Below are 12,533 nucleotides of genomic sequence, written 5' to 3' on the forward strand. Positions count from 1 at the left end.
AGTACTGTGATAGTATTGGAAGAAAAGTACATATGTCAGATGTATGGAATATGATCAGGAAAATGGGGGGGATTAGAAGGAATTATGAGTTACCAGTGATTATAGGGACAGATAAAATGGCTGTCACTAATTTAGATAAGGCTGAACTTTTGGTAGAAACATTTAAGAAAATTCATAGTTCAGATAATCTTTCAAAAGAAGCAAAGCAGTGTAGGAGTAGCACATTAAAGAATTATCTTAATTTGGTGAAGGAAGATGAGATGTCAGATAGTTTATTAGACTTACCTATAAACATGTTTGAATTAAAAAGAGCAATCAAAACTGCTCGGCAGACTACTCCAGGAAGAGACGGAGTGTGTTACAAAATGCTGGCAAACATGACAGATAATACGCTGGAAAAAGTATTAAAATTATTTAACCTAGTATGGGAAACTGGACAACTCCCTTCAATATGGAAACAAGCTATAATAGTACCTATTCTTAAACCTGGGAAAAACCCATCAGATCCTTCTAGTTATAGGCCTATTGCACTAACTTCTCAATTATGTAAAACAATGGAAAGAATAATCACAGAAAGAATAACGTATTTTTTAGAGAGTAAAAATCTGCTGTCCCCTTATCAGAGTGGATTCCGTAAGGGACGGAATACAATGGACTCTATATTATGTCTAGAATCAGACATTAGAAAAGCACAGGCAAACAAAGAAGTAGTGGTAGCTATCTTCTTTGATGTGGAAAAGGCATACGATATGCTCTGGAAAGAAGGATTATTAATTAAGTTAAAGTCTTTAGGAATTGGTGGTAGAGCATATAACTGGGTTCAGAACTTTTTATTTGACAGAAAAATACAAGTTAAAGTAGGTGAAGAATATTCTAGAATGTATACAGTAGAGAATGGAACACCATAGGGTAGTGTATGCAGCCCATTATTATTCAACATAATGATTAATGGCATATTTTCACAAGTTGAATATAACATTGGAAAATCTTTATATGCAGATGATGGGGCTTTGTGGATAAGAGGTCGCAATATAAAATATGTTCATAAAAAAATGCAAAATGTGATAGAGGAAGTTGAAAAGTGGGCTAATAAATGGGGGTTTAAATTATCTGTATCAAAAACACAGGTCATTTGTTTTTCAAGGCGGCTCAAAAGCATACGCCTCTCTTTGAAATTATATGGGAATCCTCTGGAGCAAGTAAAATTTATAAGGTTTCTTGGAGTTTGGTTCGATGAAAAACTCACATGGAAAATTCATTTGGATAAAATTAAGAATAAGTGCAAAAATATTATTAATATTCTTCGGTGTTTATCAGGACGGGAGTGGGGAGCTAGTAGGGCATCCCTACTAAGTATATACTGGGCACTCATGAGATCTGTGTTTGATTATGGATGCATTGCCTATATGTCAGCAGCAGAAACAAACCTCAAACAATTAGATGTATTGCAAGCACAAGCCCTAAGGATCTGCAGTGGATCATTTAAATCATCACCGGTATCAGCTATGCAGGTGGAGATGGGAGAAATACCGTTAGGTATAAGACGAATGAAGTTAATGTTGGCATATTGGGTCAATGTCCAGGGACAAAGTGTTTCACATCCTGTAAAAAGTGTACTGACAGATTGTTGGGAACATAATGAAACTAATTTTATGAGTTTTGGGTGGATAGGTGATGCAAAGGCGAGGAATATACACGGTCTCAATATCCTCCATCCCTCCTTGGTTATTCCCCTTGCCAACTGTTGACCTCAGTATACAACAGGAAATAAAGGATCAATCCAAGCAAACTATATTTTTATATATATATTTTTTAATATATTTTTTATATTCTATATTCAGTTTAAAATATTATATTACAGTTTGTAGTTGTATTTTTCAAAACTTGAAACTGTGTGTGTGTGTGTGCGTGTGTGTGTGCCTATATCAAACAAGTAGCCCTCAAGACTATTTTATCCCTTCAGGGAGCCCTCACTCACAAAAAGGTTGGAGACCCCTGCTCTAAAACCTTTATATACCTTTCAGCATTCACAGAGCCTTCCAAAACATGCAAGCTGCCCATACCGTATGCACTTATGCACCCCCATACCATCAGAGATGCTGGCTTTTGAACTGAACGCTGATAACATGCTGGAAGGTCTCCCTCCTCTTTAGCCCGGAGGACACGGCGTCCGTGATTTCCAACAAGAATGTCAAATTTGGACTCGTCTGACCATAAAACACTATTCCACTTTGAAATAGTCCATTTTAAATGAGCCTTGGCCCACAGGACACGACGGCGCTTCTGGACCCTTGTTCACATATGGCTTCCTTTTTGCATGATAGAGCTTTAGTTGGCATCTGCTGATGGCACGGCGGATTGTGTTTACCGACAGTGGTTTCTGAAAGTATTCCTGGGCCCATTTAGTAATGTCATTGACACAATCATGCCGATGAGTGATGCAGTGTCGTCTGAGAGCCCGAAGACCACGGGCATCCAATAAAGGTCTCCGGCCTTGTCCCTTACGCACAGAGATTTCTCCAGTTTCTCTGAATCTTTTGATGATGTTATGCACTGTAGATGATGAGATTTGCAAAGCCTTTGCAATTTGACATTGAGGAACATTGTTTTTAAAGTTTTCCACAATTTTTTTACGCAGTCTTTCACAGATTGGAGAGCCTCTGCCCATCTTTACTTCTGAGAGACTCTGCTTCTCTAAGACAAAGCTTTTATAGCTAATCATGTTACAGACCTGATATCAATTAACTTAATTAATCACTAGATGTTCTCCCAGCTGAATCTTTTCAAAACTGCTTGCTTTTTTAGCCATTTGTTGCCCCCGTGCCAACTTTTTTGAGACCTGTAGCAGGCATTAAATTTTAAATGAGCTAATTAAGTGGATAAAAGTGTAAAATTTCTCAGTTTAAACATTTGCTACGTTATCTATGTTCTATTGTGAATAAAATATTGGCTCATGTGATTTGAAATTCCTTTAGTTTTCATTTTATTAAAATTTAAAAAACGTCCCAACTTTTCCGGAATTCGGATTGTATCATTTCTACTGCTCCGCGCTCAAACTCGGCATCCTTACTACAATTTCTTCTAAGCCGTAAAAATTGGCCAATAGAGGTCAAAAGAGGTCAACCCCGCCCTTAAACTCTTAGCTTAAGACTTCTGTCTGTTCCTTAGTAAAAGTTTGTCTCAGCAGCTTTGTGAATAGGTTTTAAGAAAAAAACTCTTAGCTAAAAACTTTTACTGCCGTTTAGGAGAATTCTTAGTGGTAAGATAAAATGTTTTGTGTATATATATTTTTAGAGTTTCATTTTTATATTCTGTGCATATGCTGCATCTGCATTTGCATTTGTTTAATGATTTACTTCCCTTCAAAATCAACAAATTCAGACTCATACAACATGCATGTTTTATACAAACTGAGATACAGATTTAAATTAAACAGTTAAAATTAAAATTAAATGTTAATTTTCATCAGATTCCCATCAGCTCACCCTGGATCCAAACCAGGGCCGGCCCTGACCAATTTGCTGCCCTAGGCAAGATTTTACCTGGCGCCCCATGCATCACAGCCCATTTCACCCTGTCATTGTGTTCATGATTTAGCATATATATATATATATATATATATATATATACACACACACACACACATTACAGCAGAACTGTTTCCAACACTCATAATAAATCATCATATTAGAATGATTTCTAAAGGATCATGTGATAGACCGGATGTCACATGTGACACTGAAGAATGGAGTAATGATGCTCAAAATTCAGCTTTGCATCCCAGAAATAAATGATAATTTAAAGTATAATAAATTGAAAACAAATTATTTTAAATTGTAATAATATATAACAATATTACATTTTTTCTGTATTTTTGATCAAATAAATACAGGCTTGATGAGCAGAAGAAACTTTTTTCAAAAACATTAAAAATAGTAATGTTTCCAAACTTTTGGCCTGTACGGTATCCCCCCAAAACTGCACAACTGTAGAGTAAAACATTAATAAAAAAGTGATAATAAAAAATGCGTCTTAAAACTGACATGATTGTACAAAATCACAGTCTGGGGACTCAGAACTCAGAACAACTGTAACATTAAGTTTAAGGTAAAAATAACTGCCATGAAATTATAGTACTCCTATGCAATAAGTTGTTCTTTCACTACATCTCTTTACCTCTGACTTTATCCTCTTCTCTTCTTTTTGGCACTGTATCTATCGCAGACTATGCTCATTTATAATGTGTCATGTAAATTCGGCCTTCCGTCACAATCAGGAAACTTTCAGCGTGTCTAGAACTGGCGCGAGCTGCCAGGCCCGTTTCTACGAGCTGTGTGTTAACAAAAGCAGTGCTGTCTACATTGGATGCGGCGTCGGGCACGCTACACCATAGACATCATATAGGTAGACGCCCTATTGGCCGCTGGGCGATGAGATTTGCGGCCGCCATCTTGAACCGGTCGTACTCCTAGTTTCGTTGCGTAGCAGCAGTTAAGATACCAGAGCACTGTGCAGCATTTTCCTGTTCTAATCGGCGGACCATCGCAAGTACGGCTCGGGATTACTTTTCACAAGTAAGATTTAACATTACTATTGTACTAATGGTTGTAGTTTGTCCTTAAATCCAGATAATTGAGAAGGAGCAAGGATCTTTGATAGTACTGTACTGAAATCGTAGCTAGCTAACGTTAGTTAGACTATGTAACGTTACCTCCCTCAACTCAAGTGTTTCCCACATAACTTACTATTACTATTCAGATCAGAAAGAAGTTCGAAAAAGCACTTATTAGATGCACGATACTCACTTTTAGCGTTAGGTAACGTTAAGTGCCTATTACCAACACAATCCAATCTGAAGTTAATGCATACATTGTTCGACAGAACATAACTGTTATTTGTGTTTGCGCACGTGATATCAGGAAGTAATGTATATTGAGGTTGCTTTGTTCATATTTTCTCTGTTCTGTAAAGTGTATTTGAGTACTGTGTAAAGCGCTATATAAATATGTATTATTTGTATTCTTATTATAAGGTGCTGAGAGCTGCAGAGAGGTTGATCCGCCAGGCTTCAGCAATACAAGCTCCTAAGGTGTCAACAGTCACAGAAGAGAGAGAGAGAGAGAGAGTGTGTGTTTGTGTGAGATGGAGAGAGAGAGGGAGGGAGGGAGGGAGGGAGGGAGAAGAGTGTGTGTGTGTGTGTGTGAGAGAGAGAGAGAGAGAGAGAGAGAACCAGAGAGAGTGTATATGTCACAAATTATAATTAATTGTTTCTTCAACTTATTAAAATATCTTATTTTACTGCAACTATCTGTTTCTGCTTCTTTATCATATTTATAAATATTCTACCTCACATAGATTTTGGGCGTCTGGTCACTTATATCTTATATCAGAATATAATATGTAACTGTAAAGCCTATTATGAATATTAAAATACGCTGAACCATGTGTCCTGTATCATAGCTGCATGAATGAACTTTGCAGCAAAAAAACCCGCGTCAAAATCAGTTAGGTATTCAGTGAGATATGATTAATTTTAATGCGCTGACAGCTCATTGCACCTGGCAAACAAGTTACACTGAGTGGAGCTGTCGACCGGTCCAAGATGGCGGCTCCACGGCTCGTTCGTGCCAATAGGCAGTAGCGTTCGATCTACCTATAGTTCGGCGTCTACCTATATGATGTCTATGCGCTACACAACAAATTACCAACAACTGATCGTGCGCACGCTCTGTTTCTGACGCACTTCAAGCACTCGATGGGCGGGGGAAGATTGAAGAGCCGGACATTTTTTTTTTTTGCTTTATTTGGTAGTATTTCGAATTAATGGTTTTTAAATAGTAGCCTATTATAAAAAAAAAATATGTAAAAAAAAAAAAAAAATTAACTCGTTCACTCATTCTGGCGCCCCTATGGATGAGTGACGCCCTTAGCATTTGCCTATACCGCCTATGCCGCGGGCCGGCCCTGATCCAAACACTTTGCATAAACAGCTTTGTCTGTTTGAGGAAAAAAGTGTGGCTACATATACTCAAACAGAGTATCGAGATCATCCAGACAGATTTGACCACTGGCCTCAGGTGTTGTGCAGAGAAAGAGTGTCTGGACCGAGCGCCTACCTCCTGCTCTCTCTCGTGAGGCCAATAAGGAAGTGACTAAAACTGCAATTCATCGACTGTCTGGGGGGAATAGAGTGGCTACTTGCAGTAAACAAGTCCAGCCGTATCCTGATAATCCAGACAGATTTGATTTATTGTGCAAGGTGTTGTGTAGAGAGAGTGTGTTTGGACGCTGTTACTGGGAGGTGGAGTGGAGGGGGAGCTGGGAATATCAGTGTCATATAAGAGCATCAGTAGAAAAGGAGAAAGAAGTGATTGTGGATTTGGATTCAATGATCAGTCTTGGAGATTGTTCTGCTGTCCTTCTAAATGCTCATTATGGCACAATCACAAAGAGAATGTACTCTACCTGTGGTCTCCAGCTCCTGTAGAGTAGGAGTGTATGTGGATCACAGAGCAGGAATTCTGTCCTTCTATCATTGGATAATGATAAAAAGGCAGTTTTTTTTTCTCATCCAATAAACGACTTGTGAAGAAAAAATACCCTTAATCTGAAAGATGATGGCAGGTGTAAGTTTCCAGTTTGAACTGTCATAGCAATAATTGCTAGGTTTTCAACATATATTAAAAAAAACTTTTTAAAACAAATTTCATTCATCCAATAAAGCCACATCATAACCACCGTTTTAATTTGGAGAGTTTGTAAAAAAAAATAAAAAAAAATTGACTGATACTTTTAGGTTGTGATTAGTGTTCCCACACGTTCTCAGAAAAATCAAACATTTCTAAAATGTTCAATCAACAGCAGACAATAAGATACAAAATGGCTCAGCTTTTATCAACATGCTTTTTGATTTTGATATCAGTGCAACTGGTGAGTATTTGATTTCATAATAATTTCAATGTGAAATCTCTTTTTTAATAAGTGCTGTATCCGCTACATGTGTAATGTGCTGATACACGTCATTTTACTATTTGTTTAGGTCAAATCCTCTGGTGTGTTTGAGTTGAAAGTGAACTTTTTCACAACCACGAACAGCGGTGTGTGTCAACAGTCCAGAGACTGTCAGGTTTTTTTCCGTGTTTGCCTGAACTACACGCAGGACGTCATATCCTATAGACTGGGATGTTCTGATGGCACTGGACTGACAGGAACATTGAGCACAGGCCAGAGCTTCATCTCCACTAATGCACCAATAACTGTGCCTTTCAACTTAAAGTGGCTGGTGAGTAGATCAAGAGTGAACATTAAAGGGGTGATGGTTATGATTTCATATTTTAAACTTTAGTTCATGTGTAATGTTGCTGTTAAAGGAAAAATAACGTCTGCAAAGTTACAACGCTCAAAGTTCAATGCAAAGGGATATATTTTCTTTTAAAGAAATCGCTGTTTAAGGACTACAAAAATACTGGTATAGACAAGAAGCTTCTTCCTGGGTTTGTGACATCACAAAGCCCAATTTTTAACCCATAAACCCTGTAATGATAAGGGGGTGTGACATGCACTAGGCAGTTCGTGAATCACAACACACTAGAGCCCCTTTCACACTGCACGTCGGACCCGGCAAATTGCCGGAACATTGCCGGGTCGCCTTCTGTGTGAAAGCAAACACGTCCCGGGATTGATTCCGGCATTGAACCCGGGTCGGGGACCTAGTAACATTGCCGGGTTCAGTCCCGGGACGAGCGGTGTGTGAACAAAAGCCAGATCTAATGCCATGTCAAAGTGATGACGCGCGTTATCGCGCGACTCTTTTACCAGCTGTTTTGAAGGAAGATCAACGTTCGCGATGAAAAAATATGTGCAAACTGTAATGAAGCAGAGATCAGTTAGTTCCTCACTTTCCGCCCTGATGCCGAGATCGTTCGCTTGCTTCAGTGAAAGTATAACGTGCCTAACGTTTTCGACTCGTACATTACACGTCACGCCCTGATGTCACGTGTCGTTACGGGATCTTTACGGGTTGTGTGTGAAAGCACGCACATATCCCGGGTAATCACTGGCAGTGTGAAAGTGCAAAATCTAGCGATCTGGGAACAATTGCCGGAACACTTTTCCCGTGTATTTGCCGGAATGGCAGTGTGAAAGGGGCTTAGGTCAGCTAACCAATCAGAGGGTATTGTATACGTCTGAGGGAGGGGCTTCACAGAACCAGGAAATCAACAGACCGTTTTATAAAGTAAAATATGTGAAAATAATGATTTTTTTAAACAAAGCATAAACACTTTACACAGCACCCCATAAACACAATCAAGTGTCACAAATGCTCTAAGGCAACATAGAAGATTCAAGTGCAGTTTTAAAGTATGATCCAGAACAAGAATCAAAAACCAGAGCAAAAAGACAGAAGTACCAGAACTAGGTAATCCAGAATGCAACACCAGCAAATAAACTCAGATAGTCAAAGACAAATATAGTGCAATGCTTCAGCAACCAAAAGCTCAGGGAACATGGTATATATAAGGCAGTGGTCTCCAACCTTGCTCCTGGGGAGCTGCTGTCCTACAGATGAAAGCATTGAAACATGGTAGTCTGTGCAAAGGGTGGTGGAAATTGAAGTCCAAAACAAACATACAATGATCAGGTAAAAGTGGCCTTTGGTGGCTGTCATAGGCACACCAGCTGATGGATGTGACTTCAAACCTTCGAAAAAAGCTGATCAACAACCCCTTTAAAAAAGATTGTCAGAATGTCATCTGAGGATATTATGTTGCAACTGCTGCTTTTGGCAACTAACATCTAAATACCTATACAGGATTAGGGTACAGTAATAATAGTGAAAAGACTAATGAAACTTTTAGGCTTTCCCTCAATTCTGCCACTAAAAGCTTCAAAGCCTTGGAGTATTGACAACAGTGTCACCTGCTGATTTTTAACTTTTCCAGCAGCCATAAAGCCAGGAAATACTTTACTAGACAGAAAGCCAAGCTTCGTTTGTCACTGATCACATTATTGTCTGAAAACAGTTTTGATACGGAACTTTAGTGAAAATTGTGCTGTGTACTTGACACAACATGCATTGATGATACGTAACACTACTAAAGTTCAGTTGCTTACTCTTACCTGTGACACTAAATTGAAGCACTTACGATCACCCAAGCGTTTGTGCGCGTCTTTGGAGGGCATGGTTTTGGAAAAGTGGAGGCGTGTCTACAACATCTTAAAATAACTGTCATTACAGGGAACAGTGATAATAGAAGCATGGCATGCAGAATCCTCCAATGATCAGCCAACCGGTAGCTATGCCTCCTCTTTTTGCCATTTATTGAAATACTGATTTTTAAAATGTATTTATTCATTATCCTTTTTTTCCAGAGAATCTAAACAATATAATTGGCCAATTCCACACCAAAATAAATCTTACTAATGGGCAGAAATGGTCCCTAGGAGAGCATCTAGGAGAGCAAAGTGAGCTACGTTTTTCCTACCGTGTAGTCTGTGATGATTTCAGAGGTGTCAAGTAACGAAGTACAAATACTTCGTTACATTACTTAAGTAGAAATTTGGGGTATCTATACTTTACTTGAGTAATTATTTTTTAGCCGACTTTTTACTTCTACTCCTTACATTTTCACGCAAGTATCTGTACTTTCTACTCCTTACATTTAAAAAATAGCTTCGTTACTGCTATTTCATTTCGGCTTGTTTTCATTCCGGCTTGTCATCATTCAAAAAAAAAAAAAAAAAACTATCCAGACAAATCGCGCCATCCGGATGGAGTGAATTTGATTGTGGTTGGATGAGAAGTATAAACAGATACCATTCCGACACTCTATTGGTTTGTACGCGATCCATCGCACCTGCACAAGACAAAAATCACATCACACTCCAGCCAGGACATAGCCAGTTTTAGGTTCGTTTATCAAAAAATATATTTCTTAAAAGTAAGGTTGGGTATGGAACCGGTATGCACCTAACTGAATAAGAGGAAGCAGATTTCGGTGCCTTTTAAATGCCTGAGTGATCGATTGAAATATTTGTCCTGGTTCTCCGAAATGTACACAAGAAGCACGGGCATCGCTAGGCTTTTTTAGCGGGGCTGTAGCATTTAGTTCCATAAACCGTACACAAATTTGTGATCGCCTCAGAGTCATTCCCCTTAAGTTTCATATGAAACCGGCGTCAGACCGGTCTCTTCTCCGTCTTTCAGCGCGCTCTTCAATCCGCAGACCGCGGCGGAGCAGCGCGAGCGGAAACAAACACAGAGAACACAAGGTATGTGTTTCTCGAAATATTGTTAGAATATCCGTATCTGTGCAGTTCTTTGTCATAAATGCAGTTTACAAAAGGTCACGAGGGAGCAGTCGGTTTCTCATCTTCTGTAAAGTTTTCGCTGCGTTCCCCGCTCATCACTAAACAGCTGTTTCCTCCAGCGAAAATCTAGCCCTTAACACATATGAACAAACACTTAACACTTATTTAAATATACTTAATTTAATCGTACGTACTTCATACATACACCAGCTACTGTGCAAAAGTCTTGGGCACGTTAGTATTTTCACTAAAGAATGGTGTTCGGCCAGTTATTTATATACTTTGCTGTTTCAGTATAAAATATCAGTTTACATTTCCAAACATTCATTTCGCCGTTATCAGACTGCTTGTGCATTCAAAATCTCACTAGATTATTAATAAAATTAATGGCAAACTGATATTTCCTACTGACACACTACAGCAAAAGATATAAATAACTGGCTTAAAACCCTTTTTTGGGGTGAAAATACTAATGTGCCTTAGACTTTTGCACAGTAGGCCTACCCTACTTTACAAACGACTGTTGCTACTTTATAAAGAATGAGCATACAGTCATTCACAGAATGGATTAAAGACAGTGACAGACAGCACTCTTCTTAACTAAATATCAGAGTGAGTGACAGAGATACAGTCGAAACATTATGTGTGCCTTAGATTATTATGCCTTAGATTGAGCACAACTTGGGAAATTAGAGCATCCAAGGTGAAAGCTATGTATTTATTTTAAATATTTGTAATGTTCTTTAATGTTATCCATAGTTTTTTTGTGGGTCTTTTTTTTTAAGTATCGTTTCAGGCACCGTTTAGGCGCCGGTACCGTTTTAAAAGTATCGAAATGGCACTGGATTATTTCTCACTGGCTCATTTACCAAATGGGTGCTTTCTCTTCGTCCTCCACAAATTAAGCTACTGTAGGTAGTTCGGTAGCGAGACGTTTTAATAAATTATCGTTTGCGATTGACGACGCGATTGACAATGTTGTGATAAGTAGGCTATACCAACTTTGTAACTCGTTACCCCCCCCCACACACACACACACACACTGGACATAGCAAATACAGGAAGCTATCAATCAAGAAGGTATCAGGATTATGAGTTATTTTTCATTTTTAGTTTTTGATTAATCAATTGGATTAATCATTAATTTTGACAGCACTATAATCTTTATTGTATATAGACAACCATACAAGGCTAATTGTTTTTTAGCCTCCACCAATGTTCTTGTCCATTGCCCTTGCAGATTCCTGCAGCTAAACTTGGATGTACATTTACATTCCATTAAAGGTTATTGATGACATGCCTCTGAAGTTTGACTTTTTGCACCATAACAATACTTATAGGCAACTATAGGGTGACCATATGAGCCATTTTCCCAGGACACGTCCTTACCAGGATTTTTATATTTCCTAAAATATCCAGATTTTGGCTGTTTGTGCTTTGCAGATCGATCATTGTATGGCATTCATAAGAGCTATAGAGAGCAGAGCAGACGGCTCCTTATGCATTAAAACCACTCTCTTGGTACTTTGGTGTCATACAATGATTGGTGCGCAGCGATGCTTCAAGTTGAATGAACGAACAAACACCTAACATGTACGTGTATTTGCGTTACTCTGATCGTTCTCTGTAGATCTCACCTTATCACACGCCACGATTGGTTGATTATGTAACATACCTGCATGTTATTGGTCAAACTACTTTGGATGTTTTAGGCAATATAGAAATTCTTGCAAGGACGCGTCCTGGGAAAATGGCTCATATGGTCACCCTAGGCAACTAGTCATCATATCTCTAGTTCTTTAATGTATTTGCATTGTACTAAAGTACATTCATTTTCAATGGGCATATATGCGGCTGAAACAGGTAGCCTAGTGCATCCCAAATTTTTCAACATGAACATTTTAATATAACATTATAGTCATTATGGCCTATGGCTTTTAGAATAATGTTTTTTTGAGGAGGTGAAGTAGTGCACAATAGGCCCCTGTGGCGCGGCCTAAGCTTTTGTTCTTAATGGCATTTTTTTCCCTTACATTACTTTTACTTTTATACTTTAAGTTGTTTTTTAAACCAGTACTTTTACACTTTTACTTGAGTAAAAAGCTTGAGTTGATACTTCAACTTCTACAAAAGTCTTTTTAAACCCTAGTATCTATACTTCTACTCAAGTAATGAATGTCAATACTTTTGACACCACTGGATGATTTATATTATGGCGATGA

The sequence above is a fragment of the Carassius carassius genome, chromosome 12 (assembly GCF_963082965.1).
Source record: "Carassius carassius chromosome 12, fCarCar2.1, whole genome shotgun sequence".
NCBI classification, from domain to species: domain Eukaryota; kingdom Metazoa; phylum Chordata; class Actinopteri; order Cypriniformes; family Cyprinidae; genus Carassius; species Carassius carassius.